The sequence below is a fragment of the Nannospalax galili genome, unplaced genomic scaffold (genome assembly GCF_000622305.1).
Source record: "Nannospalax galili isolate Female #2095 unplaced genomic scaffold, S.galili_v1.0 scaffold188, whole genome shotgun sequence".
NCBI lineage: Eukaryota > Metazoa > Chordata > Mammalia > Rodentia > Spalacidae > Nannospalax > Nannospalax galili.
Window position 1 is genome coordinate 1 of NW_008360325.1, and position 13,930 is coordinate 13,930.

The window sequence follows — 13,930 nt, forward strand, 5'->3', positions numbered from 1 at the left end:
CCCCCCATCTCTGTCTTTCCCTCCATATCTTTTTCTGTCTCTCTCCCTCCCTGTTCCTCCCCCTATTTTTCGTTTCTCTCCCTCTCTTTCCCCCTCCGTCTCTCCCCACCCCATTTCCCCCTGTCTCTGTCCACTTGTCCCTGCTCCTTCACTGAGGACACGGTGAAAAGGAGCCAACTGCAGGTCAGGAAGTGAGCGCTCACGGGAAGGTGCTGGCTGCTTGACCTTGAACTTCTAGCGCCCAAACTGTAAGAAACAAATTTCAACTGTGCAAGCACACACCCTGTTCCTTTGTCCCGAAGGGCTGTTCAGCTGATGCAGCCCTGTGAGAGCCTCCCTTTCCTTCGGGCCCCTCATTACAGAGGTCATGTCACATCCTGCTCACGCCTTGGGTCCTCCTGAGAACCAAGGACTCTCTCTCTCTCTCTCTCTCTCTCACCTGTAGTGAACCCATGTGTCAGATAAAAGGGTTGCAGACGTAGGGATTGAGAGAAACAGAAACGAAGAGGACTCTGGCAACACGAGAGTTTAGTGGGTTGGCCGGGCTGGGCCTCGACTCAAGTGTGAGGAAGAACCAGCCATCTGATGCCTGCAGAGGGCCAGCTTAGAAAGGGACAGAATGCGGAAAAAGAGAATTTTTCTGCTGTTTGGGGCTGTTTGGGGGGCTGCTCAGGGAGGGCGTGGGGTCTGTACCTGGTGAAACTTATCAGGGGAAATGTTTTCTACAATTACAGGGTTCCAGGAAACCCCTGAAGCTCCAGGGCTTGGGAAGCCTGTTTGTCAGCCTGTGGCACATGCTCTGTTGATCACAGTGCATTGGTCACCAATTCCCGGAGCTGCTGTTGTCAGCTTGCAGGGGGCTGGGGGTTAGCTGACTCAGGTCCTCTCAGGGGCCCTTTGGTTTCTGGGTATGGGGTCGCCTGGATCTGAGCCCTATCTTTCCAGCCTTTTATGTTACAGGATTTGGGACGGCGTTTCTCCTCTGGCTACTTCCTGCTGGGTAAAGTCAAGGACAAAAACAGGGGAGGGGGTTTGATGAGGCTGGATGTGGAAGGGTTCTTCTCAGGCTGCTGTTGGAGTAGACAGAATCACGACATGGGGTCCAGTTCAGAGCGGCTGGAGGGTTCCCTTCAGTCCCTTGTGTTGATCAGTGGACTGGGGGTAGGCGTAGTCTCCCTGCTGAAGGGGGTGGAGGATCTGGTCTTTGGATGCCTGTGGGATAATCCGGTCAGCATGCTCCCTGAGGAGTTTCCGTAGAAGAGTGAAAGCTGGTGTGTAATCGTGGAGGGGAGAGGATTGTCGGAGTGACGGATTGCTCAGGAGGAAAGGCCTGCCATACATAAGCTCAAAGGGCTGCGGTGTCCCCTGTAGTGGGAAAAGCCTCATCCCGAGAAGTATCAACCAAGACTAGTAGGTACCTGAACTTTTTGAAAGCTGGCATATGAGTAAAGTCTAGTTGCCAGTCAGTCCCAGGGAGAGCCCCTCCCCTGGGGCTGGTGGGGGTTCAATAAATTTATAAAGTGGGTGAGCCCCAATATGAAAGATGTTATGTCGGTGAGTGAGGATGGCTAAGACCTGGTCTTCTGGTAGGCAGTACCTATCCCCAAGAATTATCCACCCTCCTGAGGTTGAGGTAGCCCCTTTATCTGAAAGAAATTTTATGCTGTTGGGTGTAGGAAGGCATGAACCCTGATGGAGCTAAGAAAGTCATGTTAGCAGCGTGGTATTGGCGTTTGCTGGCCTCCCTAGCTGCTTGGTTGGCCAGCTCACTGCCTCTGGCCATAGGATCAGTGAGAGGTTGGTGCCCCTACAATGGACAGCTGCCTTGGCAGGAAGACAAGACGCCTCCAACAGTTTAAGGATTAGTGGACCATTAATGATGGGGGTCCCCTCTGTGGTAAGTAGACCTCTTTCTTTCCAGACAGAGGTCTGATGGTGGAGTATATGGAAGGCATATTTAGAATCAGTGAAAATACTGATTTTTTTTGGTCAATGTTAAGGCTCTGGTGAGTTGCTATGAGTTCTGCCCTCTGTGAGGTGGTGCCAGGAGGTAAAGGTCCAGACTCAATAAAACCTGTGAGGAAAACTATAGCATATCCTGCTCTGTGAGATCCAGTAGGGGTCAGGGTTGAGTTGCCATCCACAATCCAGGTTAGAGCTGAGTCAGGTAGGGGTCCTGACAGGTAAATTCCTAGAGGGTCTCCAGACATGAAGAGTGAGGGGTGTGGCAGGGGGAGGGCCGAGGCAGGGTTAGGGCAGGGCAGGAGTCTGAAGTGACTGAGGGGTTTTCAAGGAAGGTGGCATGAAAGAGTTGAAGCTTCGATGGAGCTAGAATGCTGAGAGGCATGGGTGAGGAGGTCCTTAAGACGGGGTTGGGGGGGGGGGACAGAAACAGGCTGACCCAGGGTGAGTTTAAGACCTTCCTGAGCCAGGAGGGCCGCAGCTGCCAGGGCAAGGAGACAAGGCTGCCCTCCCTTGACGGTAGGGTCTAGTTGTTTTGAGAGATAGGCCACGGGGCCAAGGTGGGTCCCTTCATTTGTCCGAGGACCCCCAGAGCCAGTCCCCTATTTTCAGTTACATATAAGAGAAATGGGGATCCTAGGTCAGGGAGGGCTAAAGCTGGTGCCTCTAGAAGGGCCTTCCGGATGGCATGGAAGCTGCTGTGATTGGTCTCAGGGGCTCTACAGGTTCATAAGGGTCCCCTTGGTTTAAGGGAAATGGGGTCTTCCATCTACCCCATCAATGAGATCTGTGAGGGAAAAAACTTACCAGAGTAGGAGGGAAGGACAGACTGTGAAATAGACTTACCAGCTACTGTAGTCAGTACCTTGGACTCCTCCATAGTGATGGTTATGGTTGAGATGGGGGCGAGGAACCAGGGCCCCATCAGTCTTCGGCTGCCAGGCCCAGAAGATCAGTGATGGACTCCTGCAAAGTGGATGGGGTCAGGGAGGAGACTGGCCTACCGTGATGTGGCAAAGAAGGACAATCGCTCCTCCAATGACCTCTCTGTCCACATTGAGGGCAGGGTCCTGGTGGTGGGTGTGGGTTGGGGCATTGTTTGGCTCAATGTCCAGTCTGTCCACATCTGAAGCAGGGTCCCGGCGGCTGACGCTGTGTCACAGTGGAGCCGGAGATTGTCTTCTTTGGAGGAGCCCTTAGAGCTGTGGCCAGCAGCTGGTATTTTTGTTTAGACAGGGCAAATTTGTCCGTCCTAGCCTGCTCCTCCCGGTTATTAAAGACTTTAAATGCCATTTCTAACAGATCTCCCTGGGAGGTATCTGGGCCCCTTTCTAGCTGTGTAGGTGTTCTCCTAATATCGGGCAGATTGTGAGATGAAATGATGGTTAATCTGGTGTGCTGCCTCAGGAAGTCTAGCCAAAAACTGTGCTGGGTTTTCAGAGAGATTTTAGATTATACGATTTTATGGGAGGTTTTCTCTAATCCTGCAAGAAGACAAGTAATCATAAAATTATGAGCCTTTTTCCCTTCTCTTCCATCCTGGGTCCTGTCTGGGGACAACAGGAGTCCCAGCAGGAGAATCCTCATCCCTTACATGGAATGAAGCGGGCTGGGTCTGTGGAGAAGGATCCTAATTTTTTCTCTATTTGGGACACATTGTTAAGAGAAAGCGGGGTGGACTTTGACAACTTTTACCCCAGCTAGCGGCCAGCACAGGCTTGATATCGGCGTCGTGGGATGGGTGTGGCCGAGTGGGTCCTCAGCCTCCAGCGCCGCCCATGGATACCTCATCTTGTAAAGTTTCAGTTCTAATATATTTTTCCTGCTTTTCTATTATTTTGCCTCACCCTCGTTTTGAAAACTGAGTGCTGGGGTGTTTGTTTTCTGTTAATTCCAAGCGGGAGTCTTTCCTCAGATAGGCATGTCACAAGCCTGACCTCTTGCCTCATTTTTTTGGTTCTGGCGAGCAGACGTTTTGATGGTTATGTCTGATTGGTCGGTTTTCCCGCTAGGATAGCACTGTTGCGTTCCATTCCTTTTTTTTTTTTTTTTTTTTTTTTTTTTTTCAACCATTGAATTTCAAGCCATCTCTGCATCAGGGTGATTCTGAGCACAGCTCTGCCTGGCAGCTCTTTCCTTCCTTTGTTTCGCAGCAACTTGACAGGCTGGCCGTTCCTCTCCTCGGCTACATCATTGATGAGAATGCCAGACAGGGCAGGACTGACGTCAGTCCCCTGTGGCGCTGTGGACCTCCCCGCAGGGTGACACGGGGCCATCAGCTAACGCCTTTGTCTATAATCACATACAACAGGCAACATTCACTTAGCGATCATCTGGGATGTGCTTCCTTATCCCCGGAACAGGGCGGACTCGGCAAACGCTGCTGAAGTCACTGCCATCGCCGGCCCTCTTCTGCGGGCCAAGGACCATGACAAGAAAAGACAACGAGGTTAGCCTCACATCATCAGCTCTCAGAAGCCTGTGTAGCTGGGGAGCGGAGACTTGCAGGGCTTGCAGCGCTCTCGACGCTCTGGGTTTTCCTCTCTTCTCCAGGATGAGATGTGCGCTGAGAGCTGATATTTTAAGAAATCGGCAGGGACCCTTGAACCAGAGCAGATTCCTCTGACTGTGTGGAGGCGGGTTGCCTAGTAACCGCCTCTCATTACATCATTGCCAGACACACTCTGGGTACCTGGGGCCCTGTGCTATGAGGGTCTAGGGGAGGGGGCGGGCCACAGAAGCAGAACAGGAAGGTCAGGGCTGAGTGGCCTGGGAAGGTCAGGGAGGCTTCTGGGAGGACATAGAACTCATGCTCTGGGCTGAGTTTGATACCAAGGCTGGTAAAGGAAAGTGTTTCAGATTTGGGGTGAGAACAAGTTACTTTCTTCACTGCTGTGCAAAGTCCCTGACAAAATCAACTTAAGGGAGGAAAAGGTTATTTTGCCTTACACTTCGAGGGCACAGCCCATTACCAGAGGAGGGCATGGCAGCGGGAACATGGGGCAGCTGGTCATGTGTCTGCAGTCAGGGAGCAGTGAGAGATGAAGGCTGGCACTCAGCTCACTTCTCCTTTATATTCAGTCCAGGCCCCCAGCCCGTGGGACAGTGCCCCTGACACTCAGAGTGGGTTTTCCCTCCTCATTTAAATCTCCCTGGAAATGCCATCATAGATATGTGTCTCCTAGACCATTCCAAATCAAGTCAAATTGATAAGATGAACCATCTCACCAGGGCTCCCCTTTGAACCTCAGAGACGGGAGCTCCTGCCCTGCAGGACATTGGTCCCAGCAGAAGGCTGGCCCCCAAGCTTTAGCCTAGAGGTTCTCAGAACATCTGAGTTGGTATGAGGGGCATATGACAGCAGCCACAAGACCCCCCAGCTCTGGAGTCTCACCTACCATCATTGGTTCTTGGGTACTGACATGGTGCCCGCCTCTGGGAGGGCTCCATGCACATGACAGACCTATATCCTATGCATCCTGTACAGCATTCACACGAGGGCACATAGTTGCCAGGACAAAGAAGGGCCTCCCCACTCTGTCCAGTCTCTCCAACTTTGCCCAGTCAAGACCACCACAAGGGCTAGCACATGGGCCTGCCTTCAGAGGCCAGGATCTCATTACAGCTCTGTGGCCATCATCTTGACTTTGCTTATAATTTTCAAGGAAAGAGCCCATGGTTTGCTTTGCCTGGGCTCTGCCACAAAGGAGTCTTGGCCCACGGCCTCCCCATGCTGCTCCCCCTGCACTGACATAGCTTCACTCCCCTGCCTGGCAGTTCCAGGCTCTGCAGGACTCCTCCGACTTATGTGTCCATGGATGGGGTGGCTGTTGTCTGGCTCTTGACTGCCTCATGCCACCCTACCCACCCTTGATCCTCCTAAGAGACACTGACTACAAAGGCCTGACTGACACTAACATTTCATCCTTGGGAGCTTGGGGGTGGGATGGGGGTCCTGAGGTGCACTGCAGGTGGGACAGCCAAGCTGGGTCCCATATGAGGTTCCCATTGCTGACAGAATAGGTGTCCTCAACTTAAAATCACCCCAAACTTAAAATATTCCCAATATATCACTTCCGATTTAGGGCTTGAGTCTCTAAGGCAGTGTCCCTGAACAGGATCCAGGTGTTCCTCATGGTATCTTCTCCACCTTCAAAGCTGACCACATGGGCCCTTCTGCCTGTGTCCACCTGGCTTTGACCTTCCTGCTTCCCCCTCCCCACTGACCTCCATGGAATCCTCTCAGGCGTATGAGCATTCTGACTTGGAGGTATCTGTCTGGCAGTCCCCTAGGGAAGCAGGGCTCCTGCCTGTGAACACAGAAGACACCACCCCCATCCCCGACAGCCTGGACTAAGTTGAGTATCTGAGATAGGACAGAGTGAGGGCTGGACACCTGGAGGTTGCCACACCTCACAGCCCTGCCCACCCTCCCCCTAGGCCTACCCTGGAAGGCCTGCCCACAAGCAGCGTGAGAGGCTCTTGAGAGCTCCCCCTGTCCCCGCATCCCAGGGAGAGGCTGAGTCTGGGCCACCTGTGACTCCGCTTGGTGCTGCTTCGCCAGGAAGCTTTAATTGACGCAGCAAAACAAACATTTGCTTTGGTGATCCACACTGAGTTAGATGCGCAGCATTATTTTAATTAAGCCTGGTGACGGATGAATCTCAATAAAGCAGCTGTTCTGGAGGACTCAGGTATATAAATAAAAATAACATCAGGCGGGTGGCTGGGCGCATGTTGTGGGAGAGCAAATCTGGGCTGCTTGGAGCAGAGAACACTTGCCCACGATGCTGACCTTGGGAAAGGCCACCCAGCACCCTGGAGGAAGAATTCCTCAGGGTCAGACCTGAGGAAGATCAGGAGGAGGAAAGGCTACCAAGTCTCCCTGGGAGAACGGGCAGGTGTCTTGAAGGACCTGGCACTGCATGATCTCTACCCGTCACTGGGAGGGCACAAAGATCTTTCATAGGAATCCTCCTCAGCTGGACCTTGAGCCTTCACTCCTGGGACTGCGTGCTCCACCTGACATGGTCTTGGGGAGCAGGGACTGTTGGAATCCTCAGCTCAGCCATATCCACAAAGTCTCCTCTCCTGGAAGATCCCATCCAGATTAGGACCCAGATATCCTCCACTTCTGTCCTCCTGTGAGATCCCTTGTCACCCCTCAGCTCCTGAGCAGGATCAGCTGTCCGATTCCTAAGGAATAAGGTCTAAGGTCTCTGCTGTACAATGACACAGTGTCTGTGTCACCTACGCACAGCCCTCCCCCATTCTTGTGTACTTTGAGCCATCCCCAGATTTCATGCCCAACATGAGGTAAATGCTGTACACATTGGTGTCACACTACATCACTTAGAGTGCAAGGACAAGGGTGCAAAGTCTGGATTTGTTCAGCGCAAACGCAATATTTTCCTAATAGTTTCAGTCTATGGTTGGTTGAATCCATGGAGCTCAGGGGTCCTGGGGCCATGATAGGCACCTCCTCCACCCCTGTTTTCTGCTCTTCTGTCCCTGGTCTGTAAGAGCCCTTCAGGGCAGCAAGGAGGAAAGACCTCCATGGTGGACAGTGTGAGGAGCAAGAGATCACATGGCAAGGCTCTGGCAAGCACAGCAGTCCATGAGTGAGGCAGGACAGGGCTATGAGAGATTCCCCCACTCGCCAACAAGCCGTTAAGAGTCAGCCCACGGTGCAGAGTGTGGTGGCCTGGGATCACCCACAGGGCTGTGCCTCTGCAGCCTTGTCTCCTGCCCCTGTTCCACGGCTCACTTAGCTTATGCACCCCCATTGGGTTTTCCCGAGGAAAGCCCCCAGGTCCCCTTGTGAGTCCCTCCTCCCTTGTCTCCCTCCATCAGGGACCTGTCAGCAGCTCACCCCTCTCCAGAGCAGCCTGACGGGCCTCCATCAATTAGCTTCGCTCTTAACTGAGCGAATAACGATCTGAGAAATTGGTGGCAGTTAAGCTGAGTAGTTTGGTGGTTAAATCTGACACTGTTGATATTTCTGCTCAAAAATAATTAAGTGCTTTTCACTGATGAGATTTCAGCTTATAGTTGCAATGTGTCTAGTATTCTTATCACAAGCCATTTGACTTAGAGTTTGCTCAAGTTCACTGCAATACACAAATTTTGATGACTCAGCAAAGGAACACGGGTTAGCATGGTGAAGGACCGATGCTGTGTCTGTTAGAGGCCGTTACCTGGGGCCTGCCAACCCTTTTCCTGTGGTGTCTCACAGTGGAGCCACTACTGAAACAGGCAGTCATCCTCCTGGAGGGGCTTGCGCTGGTCACTGGCTCTGCCAGGCCACGAAGCCATTCCTTCTCCCACCAGAATCCCCTTCATTAGATGTCAAATTGTCCCTGAGAAATTGCTGCTTTTATGGTCCGGGGTCAAAGCCAAGCACTAGCCCCTGTCCTCCTGGTGAGTTCTTGCAAATCGGACCCTGCCGGGCCTAGCAGGGGAAAGCAGGAGGCCCCTCCCTCAGAGAGGTGGCCAGAGGAACAGCTGCAGAAACCTTTGTCACCAGCCACACTGCAGGATCCAAGAGCAGTTTGTTTGCCCTCAAGAGATGATGGCAGGTAGCCAAATGGGCCTGGTTCACCCATGAATCCCAGGAGACCTGAGGGCAGCCTCCCAGCAGGATGGAGGATGAGCCCCCCTCCCCAGGCCTCAGTCTCCTAGAGCAGCTGGGCTCCTGGTGGCACATAGGCTCCTTCCGGGGTAACAGAGCCTTGCCCCTTGGGAATGAAGTGCTGGGGCCCAAGGGGACCAGTGGGGACTGTGACTCAGTGAGTACTAGCCTGGAATATGTGTGCCCTGGGTTCCTTCCCCAACAGCAGAAAAGAAGGAAGGGGGAGGGGGGAGGGGAAGGGGAGGGGGAGGGGAAGGGAGGGGAGGGGGAGGCTGAGAAGAGAGTCAGAGCCTCTGATCCCTTCAGTGATGCTGGTCACCAGGAAGCCCTATCTACATATAGATGGCCACACCAGAGAGGGAATCCCCTCTGCAGCCTGCATGAGGCTTCTGCTGGCAGGGATTTTGCATCCACACTGCTCTCCCCTGGCTCCCCTGGGCCTGGACTGAGAGGAGGTCTTGATGGGGAGCAGGAGAAACTGGCTCAGAGGGACCAATGGCTCAACCCTCTGTCCCCACAGAGAGGCAGAGACCCAGTGAAAAGGAGGAGCTTACAGTGTTGAGTGGTCAGGACGGGGCCGGGGCAGAGGAGAAAGCAGGTCCCCACCACCTGAGCCAAGGACCTCAAGTGTGCCGTTGGCCTTGTACTCTCCCGCTGACCACATCCATATGACAGGTCACCCCACTCAGCAGCTGAAAGCAACGCACATGTGCTGCCTCCAGCCTCTGTGGGTCAGGAGCATGGACGTGGCTTAGCCTGTGCACTGCCACTGGATCAGGCCTCTTAAGATACCTTGGCCAAGGTGTCAGTCATGGCTGCTGCCACCTGAAGGCTCATCAGGGGAAGGATCAACATCCCAACTCTCCACGCGGCCAGTGTATCCGGTCCTGGCCGTTATCCCCTCACCACATGGGACTCCCCACATGCCTGGTAACATGGAGCAAGGGCAAAGGACTGAGAGGGCGGGACCCTGAGGAAGAAGGTCCCTCAACCAGAAGGACCCAAGCCAGAAGCCGCCACTTTCAGAACCTTGTCCCTTGGCTCTGCAGCATTCTGTTCTCTTGGACCAAATCTGTCACACTCACCAAGAAGATTCGACAGAAGGTGGTGGCACTGGGACCCGCTACGTCTACCTATCACAGCCTCTTCTCAGACCTCAACACCTTTCCAGTCATACACAAGAATGCACCAGTTCCTGACTCGAGTCATACGCCACCCTTGGTTTGTTAAGGGGGATGCCTGGGTCTCCTGGAGGCTGCCTGTGTGCATGTGTTCAGAAAACCATGGCCTCTACCCAGGGACTTCCAGGATCTTCCTAACCCTCCATCATTGACTTCAACACCCCCCTGCACTAGGGAGGAGTTAATCAATAGCCTTATTTGTTTCTGGTCCTATCTGTCTTCCTGCACCTGTTCTTTGGCCCACGGACACCACTATGGGGCATCTGGGCCTAGGTGCCTTGCGTTGACCTGATATACAGAGAAATCAAAGTCCTTTAGAGTCATGAGGTCAAGAAAGGAAGGGGTGTATGAGGTAAGTCACACATGAAAGGTGCAAAAGTGGGTGCATGACAGAGCTGGGCCTGGTACTCTGGGGACAGATATCAGATAGAGGGTAACTCCCAACTGGGGAAGATCCCAGCACCTGGCAGGCAAGCTGAGAATGACAGATTGCTCCAGAAGGAAGCCATTGACCACAGAAGGGCATTCATCAGGTGGCGCTGACCCCATTTGTCCTTGGGGTGGAGGCTGTGCAGTGGAGGGGAACCGGAACCCTGAGTGACAGAGGCAGTAGCCATCCGACCTCCCCTCCCAGTGCAGCTGCAGCTTGTCCTGGTCACGCCTGCCTGTGTCTCTATCACATCTTGGTAATAAATGAGACGTTCTGAGCAAGCCATCAATTTAGGTGCGATTGGCTTTCCAGGGTCCAGGCTGTCCGCGCTGCCTTTGGGGTGGATAAACACACTGGCTGGCCTTTGTTCTCAGCTTCCAAGAGGCCATTTGTCAGTGAGATTTATCCTACTTGCTGGCTGGGAGCTACGGCCGTGCCTCCTCACTCCGTTTATTTCCCGAGGGTGCTGGCTCACCTTGAGTCTCTCTCTGGGAGGGGTTCCGGGTATGAGGGCCACTCAGAGGGTCCCAAGCGTGAGGCAGCAGCCTGCCTTGATGCCCAACACCAGTGTGGCAAACACCTGCTGGCGGCAACCAGGAGGGGACGAGAGCCCTGAGACAGTCAGGAGGACCAAGGCCCCTTCAGGATTCGGCTGTCACCACAGAGTTTGTAAGTCAGGAAGAGATGGGAAGTCTGCTCATCCCAGAGGTTCGGAAAGCCTGAGGACCAAGCCTTAGGGGTCCTATCACCCTTGCATTGAGCCGTAGTCAACAGAGCAAGTCAGACATTGGCCCAGGCAGCTGATCAGTGGGGACAGCTTAACCTTGGGTTGACCAGCTAGCATTAGATACAGATCTACAGGAACCAGCTAGGGCTGGAACACCCTGTTTCTGCAGGATGATGGATGAGAGAGGCCTATCCTCCTTATCCCCTTTCCCACTTGGCAATGAGACGAGGGGGCCAAGAGGCCCTCAGGACCCTCTGCCTAGAGAATGGTGCTGCCTACAGCGGGCTGGGCTCTCCTACATCAATGGACAATCAAGACAATTCCCCACAGACATACCCATGGGCCAGCCTGGTCTTGGCAATCCCTCAGTTGAGATTCTCCTCTCAGGTGATTCTAGGTTGTGTCAAGATGAGAGTTCAAACTAACCAGCACAAGGGCCATGGCTGCTTTGGCCTAGGACCAGAAAGAGGCAGTGGGCGTCTGTGGAATGGATAAGAGGCAGAGGGGAGTGAAGAACAGACAGGCATTTTGTAGAGGTCCCTTGTGGACTTAGAAATGGTTTAGCACTCTTTGATCTTTGATTGCCCACCCTTATTTCTGGAATTTTCTGCCGTTGTTCTCTGCCCCTGGACTTCGGCGGGGAGGATGGGCAGTCTATTTTCTGAATTTTGAACATCCCTTGTGGATGTCCCTGGCATGGGAAGGCTACTTTAGCTGGGTATCAAACTCTCTTCCATGGTAAACAGATGCTGTTCCACCTCCTTACTTCCTGGTTGCCTGATGGATTTGTGTTTAACTGAAATGCATTAAAAGCACTGGAATCCAGGCCATTAGGTCCTGGTGGATCCTCTTCCTCAGACACCACTGCTTGTTCTGGACGCCCATGTTAAGATGATGCTGGCCTAGTAGATTAGGCCAAGCTCCAAGGAGACAGGGATCCTCTGTGACTACAAGCAGGAGCCACCATGGTTGGCTTTACGCATCGGTGCGGGAGATCAAACTCTGGTTCTCTTGTTTGTGTGACTAGTTCTTTACTGAAGCCAAAGTTCTGATCCTGGGGTTTATTTTGAGGGAAGATTCTACATCATAAAGTCAACTTCTTAACAGTTGAGTAAGGATTTCTTGTGTTTTTCATTTCTTTGAGTTGTGGTTTTGAATAGTGGTTAATGTATTTTCCTAGAATTTTGCTGTGATGCGTAATCTTTGTCAGCTTGGCTGGATTTGGAATCACTGTGGAAAGAGACCTCCAGATAGCTGTGAAGGTATTTCCAGAAAGGATTAATGGAGGTGGGGAGACTCACTCTGAATGTGGGAAATACCATCCCCACATTGCTGGGGTCCTAGTCCTAATCATGAGGAGAAAGTGATCTGAGTACCAGAATCATCTCTCTGCTTCTGACTGGATGCCATGTGACTGGCTGCCTCGAGCTTCTGCTCAACACCTTCCCTGCCATGATGGACTGCACAAACAAACACAGAATGAGTTGGTTCATAATATTTGTTTATAATTTTTCTCTTCTTAAATTTTTAGTAGCTATAAGGTCAGTAAAAAAATTCTACTTTTCAGTACCAACACCCACATATGGCTTCTCATATTTTCATTTGTATATGTGTGCAGTGTGTATGCTTGTTCACATGTATGAGCATGGGTGTGCGGAAGTGCACATGCACACGTGTGCATGTGTGTTGAGGCCAGAGGTTGACGTGGATGGTCTTCCTCAGTCACTCTCTACCTTATTCATTGAGACTAGGTTCCTCACTTGAACTCAGGGCTCACCAATATGGCTAGTTTTGCCAGCCAGCTTGCTCCAGGGATCGCCTCTCTCCAGCTTCCATACCTACCCAGCATTTATGTGGGTTCTGGGGATCTGAACAGCAGTCTTCACAGCAAGCACTCAGGGGTTAACCCCAAGCCATCTCCCCAGCTCTCTCACATTTTCTTAATCAGACTTATCAGAACTTTAAAAAAGTTTCTTTAAAAAAATACTCATGTTTGATTTGCAAACAATAATTATATACAGACTTAGAGAATACAAGGTGGTGTCTTGATGGATATATGTTACAGGAAGATTCAACTAAGCCAGTTAACACATCTATCATCTGCTCAATTTATTGTTTGTGGTGAGACTATCTTATCTATTTTCTTGGCAATTTCGAAACCTGCATTAATGCTGTGGTCACATGCACTGCAAAAGATCCCTAAAGCTCCTGTCTCTCTAAGACCAGCTTCTAGATTTATTCACCCCTTTGCTTAACACATTTGTTCCATTTCATTAATGTCTGCTCTGTTTTTATTTCTTCTCTCTCTCTCTGGTCCCCTTTCCAGTTTATTGAGCTACATGCTTAGCCCATTAATTTTAGGCTTTCTTCTTTTCTAACAGAACCATTTAAACTGATTGAATTTCCCCCATAGGCAATTTTAGGTGAATCCAGCAAGTTTTACAATGAAGTACTTTGATCAACATTATTTCAAAATTCCAGTTCCATCCCCATATCTTCTCTGGCTGAGAGGCTGTTTGTGAGTGTTTGACTGAGGCCTATTTGTGAACTCCTGAGTGTTTGGCTGAGGCACTATTTGTGAATTCTGGCTTGTCTGGGCATTTTCAAACGTGCTGTTGTCATCTCTCACCCAGTGCTGTTATAGTTGGCACACACATTGTAGAATTTGGCACCCTGCGTTGACTTCACCACGCAGATGGCTGCTGGTCCCTGAATCAGCCTCCAAGAGTGCAGCTTTCCTTAAAGGACAGTCAGGGCTGAGCATGTCCTATGGCAACGCCTGGCAGGTCTGGGGCCTCCCTGGTCCTGCTGCCCAGGGTATCAGCAGTCATGTAACTTAGAAAAGCTGAGCAGGTGGAAGGGAGGGGGAGGAGTCACTGTGTCCAAACTCTGTGTGTATAAAGGGAGACCTCATGTTTGTTTTTGTTTATGGTGCTGGGCCTTATATATACTAAGCAAGTCTTCTGCCACTGAGCTGCACCTGCCCCTTCTGAAGGAGC